The sequence below is a fragment of the Sorex fumeus genome, unplaced genomic scaffold, assembly GCF_029834395.1.
Source record: "Sorex fumeus unplaced genomic scaffold, SorFum_2.1 ptg000002l, whole genome shotgun sequence".
NCBI lineage: Eukaryota > Metazoa > Chordata > Mammalia > Eulipotyphla > Soricidae > Sorex > Sorex fumeus.
Window position 1 is genome coordinate 13,641,040 of NW_026606059.1, and position 16,362 is coordinate 13,657,401.

The following is a 16,362-nucleotide window of genomic DNA, read 5'->3' on the forward strand; positions in this document are numbered from 1 at the left end:
ACTAGGGGTTGGAGCGATAGCACAGCGGGTAGGGCTTTTGCCTTGCACACGGCCAACCTGGTTGGCCCAGGTTTGATTCCTCCATCCCTCTCAGAGATCCTGGCAAGCTACCTAGAGTATCTCGCCCAGTGGGCAAAGCCTGGCAAGCTACCCGTGACGTATTCGATATGCCAATCACAGTAACAAGTCTCACAATGGAGATGTTACTGGGCCCACTCAAGCAAACTGATGAACGATGGGAGGACAGTGATATATATCACTGTCCTCATATATATATATATATATATATATATATATATATATATGGCAGGCTTTTAGGAAGGATAAGAAGAGAAAATAAAGGGACAAAGAAGGAAAATGAGACAGAAAGTGCCCCAGTTACACATCTCAAATGGGAAGATGTGGGCGACACATGTGTTCATTCATGTGGCACAAGCAGCACACAGGCTTGGGGAGCTTATACTCATGCTTTTTTTTTTTCAAGGTGGCTTTCATAGGGTTTCTCCAATCTGCCTGACATGGGGCTTTCTAGCTAGCTAAGAGTCTCTTGCTAGGTGGTTTCCACGGGGGTAGAGTTGGGAGTGGTCAATAGTTCTCTTTGAAATTCCTTTCTTTGGACTTTGTTCCTGCTGAAGTTTGTCTCCTGTGGGCATGGCGGTTGGGTTGGGGGTGGAGGGTCAGCTTTCTTTGGATCTCCTGGCTCCAGGTGAAGTCTTATCATGCTTTAGTTCTGGTGACAAAAAGTTATGCTTTTTGCAACCTAAGAGCTATTGGTTTTATTACTTCCCAGGAATTCCATTGCCATGGGGGCTTTTCCAGACTTTAAACTATACCACAAAGTTGTAACACTTAAAATATATGGTATTGGAACAAACCCTGACTCAAGATCAATAATAATAAAAAAATAGACAATAGGAAAACCCTTAGATGTCTTGACAGTTATTTTATGAAAAATAGCCTCTAGATTCATAAAATGTAGGAAGAGAAAACTATTCAACAAATGGTACTCAGATAATTGGGCAGGCACAAATAAAAATTATAAAACTAGACCTATTCCTATATCACCCTATAAACAAAGCTTAATTAAAACTGGAATAAAGACCTTGATATCAAAATTAATGTATAAAATATATCAAAGAAAGCATAGGCAAGGTTCTTCAGTAATTTGAGAGTAGAAGAGTCTTCCATAATACAAACTCATTGGCAAAATGAACCAAAGCAGAAATAAACCATTGGGACTAAAGTTAATTTTTTCTATATTGCAAAACAAATGAGGCCTAAAATATAAAGCTACCCTACTGAATTGGAAAACATCAAAAGCATATCAGAAACCCAAAGGGATAGTGTTCAAGATGTATAAAGCACTCTCTAAGGCAATAAGCTCAACATCAAAACAAAACATCCCAATTCCATAAAACATGTGGGAGAAAAGTTGGACACTTCTTCAAATAAGACATAAAATCAGTCAATTAGCATATGAAAAAAGTTCATCATCATGGCTATCAGAGAATTATAAAAGGGCCCTACGCAAACAGGATGAGAACGCTATTCAGGTCTCCCAAAGAAGAATAGAAAGAGCTATGCTTGGAATATCACGTTTCACTCAAATGAGAGAAAAAATCCAGAGTTCCGACATCCGTCGATGATCAAGAATCAGGGATGCTGTCTCATTTGCCAAGGTGTCAAAAATCAGATGGACTGGTCACGTAATGAGATTTAAAGATGACCACTGTACTAGAGCTGTTACCAACTGGATTCCACGGGATGTCAAAAGACCACATGGCCACCCACCTTCCAGATGGTCAGACTTCTTCGTGAAGATCATGAATGATCGGTTTGAGGCTCTTCATGTTCCCAGAGCAAACAGATGCCATTGGGCTACACTGGCACACAACATGGACAAATGGAGACGTTACTGGTGCCCGCTCAAGCAAATTGATGACTAACGGGAAGATAAGTGATTAAGTGATTAATATTACTTCAGGCCAGCAAGATTAATCCATAGCAAAAGATTTAGAAAGAACAAGTAGTGGTAGGTATGTGTATAAAAAAGAATTTTCATTCACTGATGGTGAGGCTATTGTCTGATACAGACCTTTCAGAAAACCGTTTGAAAACTTCTCAAAATAAATATAAGAATGGGACATCCATCACTTAATAACTTGATCACTTGATATTCCATTACTCATTGAGTTGCTCGAGTGGGCACCAGTAACGTCTCCATGTGTCCCTGTCACATGCTAGTGTAGCCCAATGGCGTCTATTTGTTCTAGGAACACAAAGAGCTTCAAACCAATCCTTCAGGGTCTTGACGAAGAAGTCTGACCATCTGGTAGGTGGGCGGCCATGCGGTCTTTTGATGTCCAATGGAATCAGTCAGTAATGGCTCTAGTCCCGCAGTCATCTCCAAATCTTATTACGTGTCCAGCCCATCTGATTTTTGATGCCTTGGCAAATGAGACGGCGTCCCTAATTCTTGATTGTAGATGGAGGTCAAAACTCTGGATTCTTTCTCTCACTTGAGTGAGGCATGATACTCCAAGCATAGCTCTTTCGATTCCTCTTTGGAAGACCCGAATAGCATTCTCATCCTGTTTCCGTAGGGTCCAGGTCTCTGAGGCGTATGTTAATGCAGGAAGAACAGTGGAATTGAAGAGATGTGCCCAGAACAGGAGGTTCTTTGTCCTCTTAGCTATTTCTTCGATGCTTTTGAAGGCGTTCTAAGCCGCTCTCTTCGTCTGGGCAACTCAGGTGCCAGGTCATTCATCAGGTTGACTTATTGACCTAGGTACACATAACTGTTGCATTCAGAGATGTTCGTCCCATTGAGAACAAATGGAACGTCAGGAACTAGACCGTTTCTCACAAACATTGTCTTGGTGAGATTCAGCTGCAATCCGACCTTTCCACACTCACGGTCTAAGTCACCAGCATTTGTGCTGCTTGGCTGATATTTGGTGTTAGAATGATGTCATCAGTGAAGTGGAGGTGTTGTAGTTGCCGACCATCTATCTTCACTCCCAATTTTTCCCATTCATGTCGTCGCATGACGTTCTTGAGGGTGGCACTGAAGAGTTTCAGTGAAATGGTATCACCCTGCCGAACCCCTGTCTTGACATCGATGATCACTTCCTTTAAAATGGTGAAATCCTGATAGTGAATCCACAATACAGCCCACAGAGGATCCTTATGTGTTGAGTTTGAACACCCTGTTTGGTTAGGACTTCTATGACCACTTCCATCTCAACAAAATCAAAGGCCCTCTTTAAATCAATGAACATTAAACAGAGCTTCATCTTGAACTCCTGAGAAATCTCAATGAGTTTGGTTATTGTGTGGATATGGTCAATCGTGCTAAATCCTTTTCAGAACGCACCTTGCTAGCATGGTTGTCCTTCATCTAGTGTTCTCCTAATCCTATTTAGGATGACTCAAGTGAACAGCTTGTAGATGACAGACAACAGGCAGATCAGGCGATAGCTGCCAATACTGTGGATGTCTCCCTTCTTGTAAAGTAGTACAGTCCTGTTGGTTTTCCACTGGGACTGAACCTTGCATTCAGACAGGTAGCATGTGAAGAGCCGAGCCAGTGTTTTGATGAGAACTGGTGGCAGGTTCTTCAGGTATTCTGGTCTGACCTTGTCTGGGCCGGGTGATGTTCTCTTCTTTACTGAAGAAATGGCGTATCAATTTTTGAAAGATGAATGTTGAGAACAACATATCCATCATGCAGAATTTGGTATTTGGGTAGGTGGACGTGACTATCGAAAAGATATGAGTAGAAGTCATGGATAATCTTCTCCATTGCTTTGCTTGATGTCGGAGGGCAGTTATCTTGGTCTTGTGTTGGTGAATGACAGTCAGACGTTGCGAATGCTTTTCCTGGCTTCTACCAAATCTGCCAGCACTGCTGCTCTTCTCTCTTTGAGGTGTTCCTTGATCCCTTCCCTGCTCTGCTTTGTGAGCTCAGAAGGTCACTTGCAGTTGACTGAGGCATGTGCCAAGCCACGTTGGCCAATGAGCTCGAAAGTTTTCAATGACAGGCTTGTTTTTGTGGCTTTCTCTCTCTCAGTGTTCTTTGCACAATCATGGAGGTGCTGAACCATTCGATCGTATCCGTCGTCAATGTTGTCAACGACGGCATCTTTATTGCGGGACTTCCATATAACTCAGAAATTCCTCTACTTCAAAAATACACAAAGCTCGGCCTGAATGATAAGATAGTACAGCACTAGCTTGCATACAATTAACCAGGGCTGGATACCCAGCATCGTTTATGATCCCTTGAGTCCCACTGGAGTGATCCTTGACTACTGAATGTGGATACCAGAGTAACTCATAAACATCTCTGGATGTGTCGCCAAAACTAACAAAAAGATCACAGAGCCAGGAGTGAACCCTGAGCATAACCAGATGTGGCTCCAAACTATAAAACTTATACTTTTCCCCCTAGATTAAATCTAAAACAAGGAGAACCAGAAATTCTATAATGACAAATCATGAAGATGGGGACTGAAACAATAATCAAATTCATCTAAAATACAAAATTACTTAGCCAAGTGTATTTCATAGTAAAAGTTACAAAATTTTAAAAATCTCTGGTTTATTCTCTCCAGATTCTTCAAAAGAATTAAATAAGGAATACATCCAAATATATTTCATGTGAGCAACATAATCTGATATAAATAAATGATAAGGACTATATAAAAAGAAAACTACAAATTCTAATAATAAACATGGATACACACATTCTCAACAGATTGCTCATAGACTGGTTTCAACACCTATCAAATGACCAGTTGGGTTTATTCCAGGCATGCAAGGATGACTTAACACATACAAAATAATCAATGCTACGCATTTGTATCAAACAAATGCAAATATCATATTATATTCTCAATAGACAAAGAGAATGCACTTGCCAAGTTTTAGCACACATTTATGATTTAAAAAGTACCCTCTCAATAAAAAAGAGGATTAAAGTGATATAGCTCAGCACAATAAGAGCCATATTTTATAAATGCCTACCTAAAATCTGATTCAGATGTAAATCACAGAAATCTTTTCCTTTAAAATAAGAAAGAAGGGGCAGGAGTGATAGCACAGCAGGTAGGGTGTTTGCCTAGCATGTGCCTAACAGGGGTTTGATTCCCAGCATTCCATATGGTCCCCTGAGCACCTTCAGTAGTAATTACTGAGTGCAAAGCCAGGAGTAACCCCTGTGCATTGTTGGGTGTGACCGCAAAACAAATAAATAAATAAATAAATAAATAAATAAAATAAGTTAAGAAAGAAGGCAAAGGTATTCTGTTCACTACCTCTACTTAATTACATATTAAAAGTTATCTAGTACAAGTAAATATGAAAAACAAAAGCAGTAATGGTACTCAGACCAAAAATAATGCCTTAAAATATTATTAGAAACAAAGTATGAGTTTAGCAAAGAGTCTGGTTTCAAAAAGCAATATGCAAAAGTCTACTGTACTCTATCATGCAAATAATGAATGAAAGGAAGAAATTTTGAAACATTCTCACTAAAAATTCTCTCCATTAGAAATCAGCACATACAAACAAATGAAACCACTTTTTCTGTTCCCAGACAGTGCTCAGAAAGTCTGTGGCCCTTCTGAGTGATTCTCAGTATCTGGAATCTCAATGTACAGGATGTGTTACTCAGGTTCTGTGGTGTTATTTATTCGGGTCACCCTGTCAGTGCTTAGAGGGCCTCCAGAGGGCTATAGGAAGAGTGATGTGTGGAAGGCAGACAATATGGTGCCAACCTATGCAAGGAAAGCATTGTAATCCAATTGCTCGCTCTCTGTTTCCACAAAGAATACTCTTAACAAAGGAACTTATAATTTATGCATCAAAAATAAGATACACTGTTAAAAAAGATATAACAAGACATTAAAGAAAGAACTGTACCACAGATGGTCACTCTCATCTGTAGAATGCAGAGAATCAAATTAAGACTATAAATAGTCCTTAAAAAATATAACCTTTGTCTTGGTACAGATCAATTGCTAGACAGCAGGGAACAAGGAGTGGGGAGACCAGACAAGAAGAGACACAGGGACAGTGGGGGAGGGTCAGGAGCACTTTGGGAGGGGTGGCTGCAGTCATTTTATAATTGTAGCATAAATTGTATTCAAAACTAGTGTAACTCCCTAATATACTTTAAAATACATGAAAAATGCTATGCACATAAATGAGACAAATTAATAATATCAAAATATTTATTACACTAAAAACATGAACTTTTGATCAAGATTCCAAGGACATGATTAAGGAAATGAAGCAAATAATGTTAACATTTAAACTGAAGTATAAAAGACCTCAAATAATTGGGGTGACCTTTAGGAAGGACAAAAAAATATGAAGATATTCTATTGCCTGACTGCATGTTGTAAGTGTATAAGTGACAGGAATAAAAATAAATGGTGCTGGAATAAAAATAGACACATATATCTATAGACTTGATTGAAAGACCAAAATAAGCCAAAATATTTATCAATATTAATTTATAACATAGGATCATAATAGGATTTAGAAAGTAGAATTTCTTCAACAAATGGTCCTGAAAAAACTGAAATCCTTCAGGCAAAAGAGTGAAACTTGATTATGCTTTAACTCCTATATACAAAATGGATTAAAGGCCACATGTTTTAAAGTACTCATAGGTAAAATATCTTATAATAATAAGAGATGCCTTACATGATATTGCACCAGGAGCAGTAATAATAAATGTTGGACAGAACATGGAGAATAAGAGGATATATCATACAGTGTCTATAACATATATTGGTGTACAATTTCTGGAAAATTTTATGTATGGAGTTTCCTCAATAAGATCTGCAAGCCTGCTCTGTTTGGGACTGGGCCTCCTTCACCCAGCTTCCCCACCTTCCAGTAGCTAGACAGTTACACCCACCAACTGCCATATAACCCCATCAACGGCCAGGATCCAGAGACTCTAAAACCAAGCTCCTGGAAGTGACCTCTTATTCTCTAGTTCTCACTCTCAGAGAACCCAGCAGGCTACTGAGAGTATCATACCTGCCTATATGCCTGACTAGGAACACCTGTAAAGGTGATTACAGGCTGCCCCAAAAGCCTCCATCCCTCTCGGAGAGCCCGGCAAGCTACTGAGAGTATCCTGCCTACATGGCAGAGCCTGACAAGCTAACTGTGACATACTTGATATGTCAAAAGCAGTAACAATAAATGATCCTCATTCTCCTGATCCTGAAGGAGCCCCCAGTATGCCATCAGGCTACACTTGCACATGACAGGAATGAATGGAGATGTTACTGGGCCCGCTCAAGCGAATTGAAGAAAAACAGGGTGATAGTGATAATGATAGTTCCTCAATACGATAGTTACTTAGAGCTATCATATGATTCAGCAATCCCACCTTGAAAATTTGTTTGAAAACTATAAACCTTAACACAAAATATTTAATCCTAAACATTTATTTCTGTATTACTTACAATAATTGAAACATGGAACATGTCCCTGATAAAATTAGACATCATTTAAATATGTATTCAATTACACAAAAGATGACATGTTATTTGTAACAGAGTAAAAAAAACTCAAAGCCAAATAAGGCAAAAGTAGAAGGTCAAGTACTACATTATTTTGTGATAGCACAGCGGTAGGGCATTTGCCTTGCACTCTGCCTACATGGCCACCCCGAGTTCTATTCTTTTGCCCCTCTCGGAGAGTCCTGCAAGTTACCGAGAGTATCTCGCCTGCACGGCAAAGCCTGGCAAGCTACCCGTGATGTATTCGATATGCCAAACACAGTAAGAACACATCTCACAATGGAGACGTTACTGGGCCCAGTAGAGCAAATCGATGAACAATGGGAGGACAGTGCAGTACAGTATAGTGCACCTATGAGTTCAATATAAGGATAAAAAATTTGTGAACAGATAAAACAAACTTGAAAAAGAAGAAGAAAAATATGTAACCTGTGGGCATAACCTGTGGGCACTGACCAAAGAAGTTAGGTTATGTGAATAGGAGGGAAAGGAGATAGATGGGGGAAGGGATTTCATGCCAAATAAATGTACTTAATAGTGAAAATAATTAAAAATAGAAATAAATTATCTTTTTTTAAAAAACATAGTAAAAAGGCGCCTAACTAACAGTCTTGACTATGGGAGACATAAACATGAAAATACTCAAAGTCCATGGATTTGGAGCTAATGGGTGCTTCAAGGAGCAGGAACAGAGGAGAGAATTAAATTACAGATGTGATGTTATAAAGGCGATGCTTATAGACGAGGGAAAACAAAATCAATTAAACTATCAGTACTTCAGTATTTGACTAAGTATGAATCTTAGTCAAATACAAAATATTAGTAAAATTTTAAGTTGTCAAATCTCACTTTTCCAACAAACTCAGTACAAGACAAAAAAAATGTTGCTGTTGTTTTGTTTTCCATGTTATTTGGAGGGAGGGGGTGGTTGCATCACACCTGTCTCTGCTCAGGGGTCACCCCTGGACCTGTGCTCAGGAATCACTTCCAGCAGTACTCAGGGGACCATTTAGATCCTGAGGATCAAACTGGGATCTACCACATGCAAAGCATCATCTTAACCCCTGCATTGGCTCTCTGGCCCAGAATAAGAATGTTTAATTTTATTCAAGACAGAAAATTTTTTTTTCATTTATAAAATAGAATATTTCTCTCACAATATCCAAACATTTAGAAGGCAATAAATTAACTTTCCTAATATTTCTCAATATTATAGTAGGATATGGTATTCTTTAAAAAAAATGAAGACTAGTAAATAGGGCAGAACAAATATAAGATAATCTATAGATTTTCCTCTTGTTTTGACCGCTGAGACCCAATACCCTACATAGAATTTTATGTAATAAAATACATAGGATATTACTAATGCATTTTGGAATGCCTATCTCATAAAACTTCTGAGAACTCAATGCTATGACTGCAAAGAAAAATCCTCAATTCTACTGAAAAAATTCTCCCCATAATTATCTTTTTCTCAAAATGTATTTCATTTTAAGTTCATAATAGTTGTGAAAATGGTGGTTCCTCACTCATAATGGATTTTTTTAATTTAGACTCTGTACCATAACTTTATAAGATGGAAGCAAGAAGATTGCTTCTTTTCCATTGTGTCCTTTATGAAATTAATTTCTAGTATTTAGAAAATGTCAAAATATACAAATTAATCAGTACACACAAAAAATCACTTTAATCTTAATATCGGTGGCTGATTCTATTTTTGAATCAATACTCTAAATTTATTTGAAATCCTAGTTTAATTTTTAAAACACAATCACATTATCTTTTTTAAAAATATTTTTTCAGTATTCCTGTGAAAATGTGTTACACAAAAATGTTGCATTTTAGTGCTTTAGCTGTTGGGTGATATGCTTTTCTTTCTAATCTAATTTTAATTCACCAGCGTGCAGGTCAGGGAGAAACTTGTGTCAAGATTGGTGCTTCGAGCTCCTATTGAGATTTACAGGATGTTGATTTTGGTAGAATTCAAGGTCTTTGTATTTAGAACCCAGAATAAGTAACAGCCTGTGGGTCGGGTGGGCAACCTGGGGAATGCATGTGGAGTGTTCAGTCCTGCCTTAACTATAGCCTGTCAAATAGTGCATTCACACTTTTGGATTCAGAGTGTCCTTTGTCTAAATGAAGGTTTGCAAAATAGCATATCTAGCAAAGTACTGAGCTCTTAATAAATATATGTTAAAATTAATGACAGAATATTTTATGTATTTAGAAGAATGCACTGCACTGTAACACTGTCCTCCTGTTGTTCATCAGTTTGCTCGAACAGGCACCAGTAATATCTCCATTGTGAGACTTGTTACTGTTTTTGGATTATCGAATATGCCAGGCGGAGTTTGCCAGGTTCTGCCATGTGGGCGGGATACCCTGGGTATCTTGCCAGGCTCGCCAAAAGGGGTAGAGGTATCGAACCCTGGTTGACCGCATGCAAGGCAAAAGCCCTACCCGCTGTGCAATCGTTCCAGCCCTATCTAGAAGAATAAACTCCAAAATGTTACTATCAATAGTGATCGGCAATTGTGTCTACTGTTTGCCTCAACACTTTCTATATCTCAAATACATAAGAATTAATGAAAAATATTTATTTTGTTATTTTATTAATAGCAACCTACTTTTCTTCCTCTTCCCACCTATTAGTGTTTGAATCTTTGATAAATATACATGCTGAACATTCATGTGTCTTCCCATTATTGTATAATTTTTGCAAATATTTTTCAAAAAAATTCCATTTGACCCTTAACAAAGGAGTTTGGAGGCTCCTTATGACTTTCCTTTTTAGATAAGAGCTCAGTGTTGTATAAGAAACAATGGATAAATTATTTTTGTAAATACTTAAATAGAGGTTCAGCAGCTACCCCTGCTGGTAGGAAGGAGTTTGGGATAGATATAAGAGTGTACGTTAAACTGGGGTTCTGAGCTTGAGTTCCCTAGAAAACAAACCGAGACAATGTTTATTTGTCAATGCTCTATGGTGGTTACCATTCAGGGAAGTCAGAGAAAGGGAAAAGAAAAATGAGACTAGAGGAGACAAAGCCCAAATTAGGTCGTTTTACGTCAAACCGGTCACCTCCTTACAAGAATAACACAAATAATAAGGTAGTGCATCAGTCACATGGTTTAAAGGCAGAGCAAATAAAACCAGTGCTCTCAGAAGAGAATGATTGAGTGTATTTGCAGGTTCCCTGTGTTGCTTATTTCTCACTGCTCAGTTATTTCCTGTGGTGTCACTGCTACCTGTTTTACTTCATGTTCCTTAGCTCTTTTAGGCAGTTACAGCGGATGGATAGCACGCTCTTACGAGTCTCTTCTAATGCTGGGTAGGGAAGCTTCTGCTGAGAGTGGTTTGGTGATGAGATTACTGGAGGTAATCCATACCTGTGGAATGTTAAGATAATCAGTTTTAAACACAAGGAGGAAAAAGGAGTGGTGGAAAGGGTGTTTGGCTTGATGCATACTATTCCTATGTCGGACAGTTCTTGGAAGGAATCAACACGTAGGCAGCTGGTTAGTCTGACTGGATCTGAGGACGTACAGAAACGAGACTCAGCAGAGTGTATGCCTTAGACCATTAGACCGCTCATAAGATCATGCCACATAACAAGCAAAAACAATATTTATTCTCTGAGAATGGGAACATAACTCCAATCCTTCTCATAAATTTATATATATATATATATATATATATATATATATATATATGAGTTAGTACAGCGGTAGGGCATTTGCCTTGCATGCAGCCAGCCCGGCTGAGCCGGGTTTGATTCCTCCGCCCCTCTCGGAGAGCCCGTCAAGCTACCGATATATATCTAGATTTGGACCCTGCTAGGGTTACGGTCACTGTGACTGTCCTCCCATTTTTTATCGATTTGCCTGAGCGGCCCAGTAATATCTCCAGGCTTTGCCTTGCAGGCAAGACACTCTTGGTAGCTTGCCGGACTCTCCGAGAGGGGCAGAAGAATCGAACTCCAGTCAGCCCTGTAGGCTGCATGCAATGCAAACGCCCTACCCACTGTGCTTTTGCTCCAGACCTTATATATATACATGTATACATATACATATACATATATATCTTATAACTGAAAATTTGTCCTCAAATATATATATATGTATATATAACTACATATGTATAGATAGATAAATAGATATTTATTTGCAGAGGAACTCCAAGAAGTGCTCAGGGAGCATGGAGTTCCTCCTAGTGACACTTGGCAAATCAGAAAACCAGACTAGGTAGTTTACAAAGCAAGGATCCAAGCGAGTGATGCTACTTACACCCTATAGTTCTGGGGAGCAGGTTTCCCCATAGTGGTGTTGTGGGGAGTGATGTTGTCAAGATTTCAACTGAGGATTTGTGTGTGCCCCTGACCATTGAGAATCTTGCAGCCCCAAGTGGTGTCCATTTGAAATCATCTAAAACAGACTTTTGAAAGATCAATTAGCAAACAAACAAAATAAAACAAACAAAAAAAAAGACAGGTATAATCCCGCTCTTCCAGGTGATCTTAAATATACTATTTTTGTATACATGTCTCATAATTATATGGCCTAGAATTTTATATGGAAAATATCTGTTACACTACTTTCCTTTCTTTTATTGAGCTACATTTATTTTACTTATGCTTTCAATATTATTTTAGGCAGAGAAGCAGTCAGTGAGGCCAATGAAGCCCTGTTACTCCAGATATATGTCTGACCCCTAACTCCTCATGCTGATCCTTATAAAGTTAATTATTCTACTCATCCTAGTAATCAAGAGTTGTCACTTTATTGTTTTCAGGTTGATATACTAAACTGAGAATCTAATGAGATTAGAAGATCATCAATGGCCTCTTTCAGTCATGCTCTTATTGAGTCCTCTAGGAAAAAATGTTTTACCCTAAGAATCAGAAACTTCAATATATATATATATGTGTGTGTGTGTGTGTGTGTGTGTGTGTGTGTGTGTGTGTGTGTATCACTCCAAGCAATGTGCTCAGGGTTTATTCTTTGTTCCAGTCTCAGAGATCACTTCTGAGTGGAACGCCTTGGGGGATTGGCCATTTGGGATGCTGAAATTTGAACCTGGGTCAGTCACATGCTAGCAAACACTCTACCTGCTGTACTCTCTCTCCGGCTTCTGAATCAAAACTCTTAACTCAGAGTATCCTAAGAGGATGAAACAGAAGTAGACATTGTACAAGTCTAAAGGAGGAATAGTGATAGAGGTCAGTTCTTTTTCAATCCTTGGTTCTAAGATCTTTGTATTTTACATACCGGAGATCTACATGATTCCCTTATGTGACTTTGCTTCACAGTAGAAACTGCATGCTTCCAGAATTTGCTCCCGAGCTGACACATTTGTTGAACATTCAGTAAGTCATTCCCTAGGAATTGAGTGCCAGCATTGATTACACAATACCGTGAGGCAAGGCAGGTAAATTCCACATTTAAAATACTATTGTTTTACCTATTTTGTACTTATGGATGAATGAAGTATTTTTAAACTATTTCCTCCTTTTCTTTACTATTCTTTTAGGTGTGTGTGTGTGTGTGTGTGTGTGTGTGTGTGTGTGTGTGTGTGCATGTGTGAGAACGTTTACATTCTATACTCTGCAAATTTCAATTGTATCATACGGAGTTTTAACTATGGTTACTATAGTATACCTTAGATGTTTAGAATTTATTCATCTTATAACTGAGAATTTGTCCTCTCTTATAGAACACTTCCTATTTTCCCTATTTTCTGTCTCTGGAAATCACTTATTTACCCTGTTTCTGTAAATTTCCCTTTACATTTTGTTGATGATTTCTCTTTCTGTAAGCTCAACATTTTGTTTTAGAATTCACATGTAAGTGACATCATGATCCATTTGGCTTTATCTGTTTTATTGGTCTATTACAAGTAGTATTTTGTTTTCCAGGTCCACTTATATTAGTAATAATAGTATTTTTTTGTTGAAAGAATGAATAATATTTTATTATGTATACATTCATATGCATATATAAAACATGCATGTTTCATAAATAAATAAAAAACATTTTTTCTTCGATCATTTATCCATTGATGTATATCAAAAGTTCTTTCATATATTGAATAATGTAATAATGTATTTGACATGACACTGAACCTGTTTTTCTGACATTATGATTTATTTTACTTTGAATATATACCAAGAAATATAACTTTTGAATATAAATTTTTTAATTTTTAATTTTTTTATTTTTAAATAATAGACATTCTAACAAATATGTGGAGAGAGGAGAGATGTCTCATTATGATTTTGATTTAAATCTTCCAGTAATTGATAATGTCTCTACCTTTTTATTGTAGACCATTTGCATGCCATTTTAGGAAAATATATTTAGTTTGTACCCAATTTTCAATTGGGTGTTTGATATTTGATATTGAACAGAAAGCATTGCTTATAATATTTAGGCTTGTTTAATTTAGGCTTATGATATAATTGGTTCAAATTTTTTTCTCCCACTTCAGAAGTTTCCTTTAATTTTTTTGGGGGGGTCACACTTGGTGATGTACAGGGGTTACTCCTGGCTCTGCACTCAGGAATTACCCCAGGTGTTACTCAGGGGACCATAGGGGATGCTGGGAATTGAACTGGGGTCAGCTGCATGCAAGGCAAACACCCTACCCGCTGTGCCAACGCTCCAGCCCCCTCCTTTAAATTTTGTTGATAATTTCCTCTACTATATGGACTATTTGATTTTGGCATCATATTATAGAAAAGTAATTGTCAAGATCAATGTCAGGGAGCTTAATGCTGTTTTCTTCTAGATTTGGGCGATTTTTAGCTGTTGCATGCAAATCTTTAATTCAATTAAATACACTTTAGTCAAATGCATAAGTTCAAGTTAATTTTTGTGTATAGTGTAATATAGGTTTTATCTCATACATTTATTTGTGATTAACTGTAATACATATTACTTTATTTCTGGACTTTCTGCTTTGTTTTATTGATCTCTATGTGTGTTTTTGTCTCTTTGTTTCTGGGGGTGGAGGTGCTCAGGGATTACTCATGGCTCTGTACTCAAAGATCACTCCTGAGAGTGCTCAGGGAATCATAGAGGATGCCAGGGATTGAAAATAGATTGATGACAAGCAAGGCAAGCTCTTTATCTGCTGTTTTATCAATACAAGTCTGCTTTTATGCTAGTAGCATAGTGTTTTATTTATAATAGTTATGTAATTTGAAAATATGAAGAAAGTATGATGACATCAATTTGGATTTTTTTTAACAATTATTTTGAAAATTTAAGGTCAAGTTTGGGCTGGAGCAATGGCACAGCGGGAAGGGTGTTTGACTTGCATGCGGCCAACCTGGCTGACCCAAGTTCAATTCCTCCGCCCCTCTCAGAGAGCCCGGCAAGCTACCAAGAGTATCTCGCCCGCATGGCAAAGCCTGGCAAGCTACCCGTGACGTATTCAATATGCCAAACACAGTAACAGTAACAACAAGGTCAAGGTCACTTGAACCTTTGTATTCCGAATAATGAACTTAGAGGTAACAGAAACCATGTATAGACAAACTAAATTGTATATGGTACAAAACAAACTTATTAGTAACATAAGTTAAACTGAAACTACTCATTTCTTGGAAAATTAATAAAACTGCCAAAATTACAGTGATAAAGATGTTATTGGAGAAGGAGATTATTGTGGCAGGAATCCAAAGGAAGATTGATTATTTAAGAGAAAGAAGCTATTTTTCATATTTATGCTAAAACTTAAATATGATTGAAACCTTTATATTAGATTTAAAATAGAAATCTTTCAAAAATTAAGGAGTGAAAACCAAATTACATTGGCTTGAGTAATGAATGGCCCTGATATATAGTAAGTACTCAATAAATGGTCTGGAGCAATAGCACAGCGGGTAGGGTGTTTGCCTTGCATGTGGCCGACCCAGGTTCAATTTCTCCCCTTTCAGAGAGCCCAGAAAGCTAATGAGAGTATCCTGTCTGCATGGCAGACCCTGGCAAGCTCCTTGTGTTGTATTCGATATGCCAAAAACAGTAACAACAGGTCTGACAATGGAGACGTTACTAGTGCCCAATCGAGCTCAAGTGAATTGATGAACAACAGGAGGACAGTGCTACAGATCTACTCAATAAATTATTATGACTTCTGTTTTTAAAAATATTGCCTTGCAACATTTTCTTGCATTTTTTTAGTTATTTTATATTACTACTTAAGTACTATTGTACCTGAATTCTTTGTAATAGCAATACCATTATTTATTTGTAAAGCCAAAAGAGAAGTTTATATTTTATAAATTAATCTGGTATACTTTATCCTTTAGGCATTCTAAGAAATGGGATGGTTGGTGAACATTCAACAATTTAACTAAATGGTTAGTTTGCCAAGCACAGAGAAACTAAGTCATCATGCTCAAGTTAAATAATTCAATAAGAAAGTAGAATTAGTTTATTAATTCATTGGTAGCCCCTGCTATTATAGAGCCCAAATGCAATTGTAAGAATAGGCTCAAATAATTGCAAGTGTATATATGTAAATTTAGAGCCATGGCGATCATCATATAATTTATTCAGTTTTAAGGATTACAGATATAAATTCAGTGGATTGTTAGAATTACAAAATAAAGAAAAACAGAAGTGCTGGCAGTAAAAATAGCACCCAATCCCCAGGAAGTGGGTATTTATTTAAAAGACATTTGTTTGAAAGACAGGGGAAAAATGTTGAGTCTCACTTTAACCATGAATTTGAGGCTGAATTATTAAGATTGGTCTAGACTGAAGAAAAACATTTAATAAGAGTAAAGGAGGTAAGAGAATAAAAAGTGGC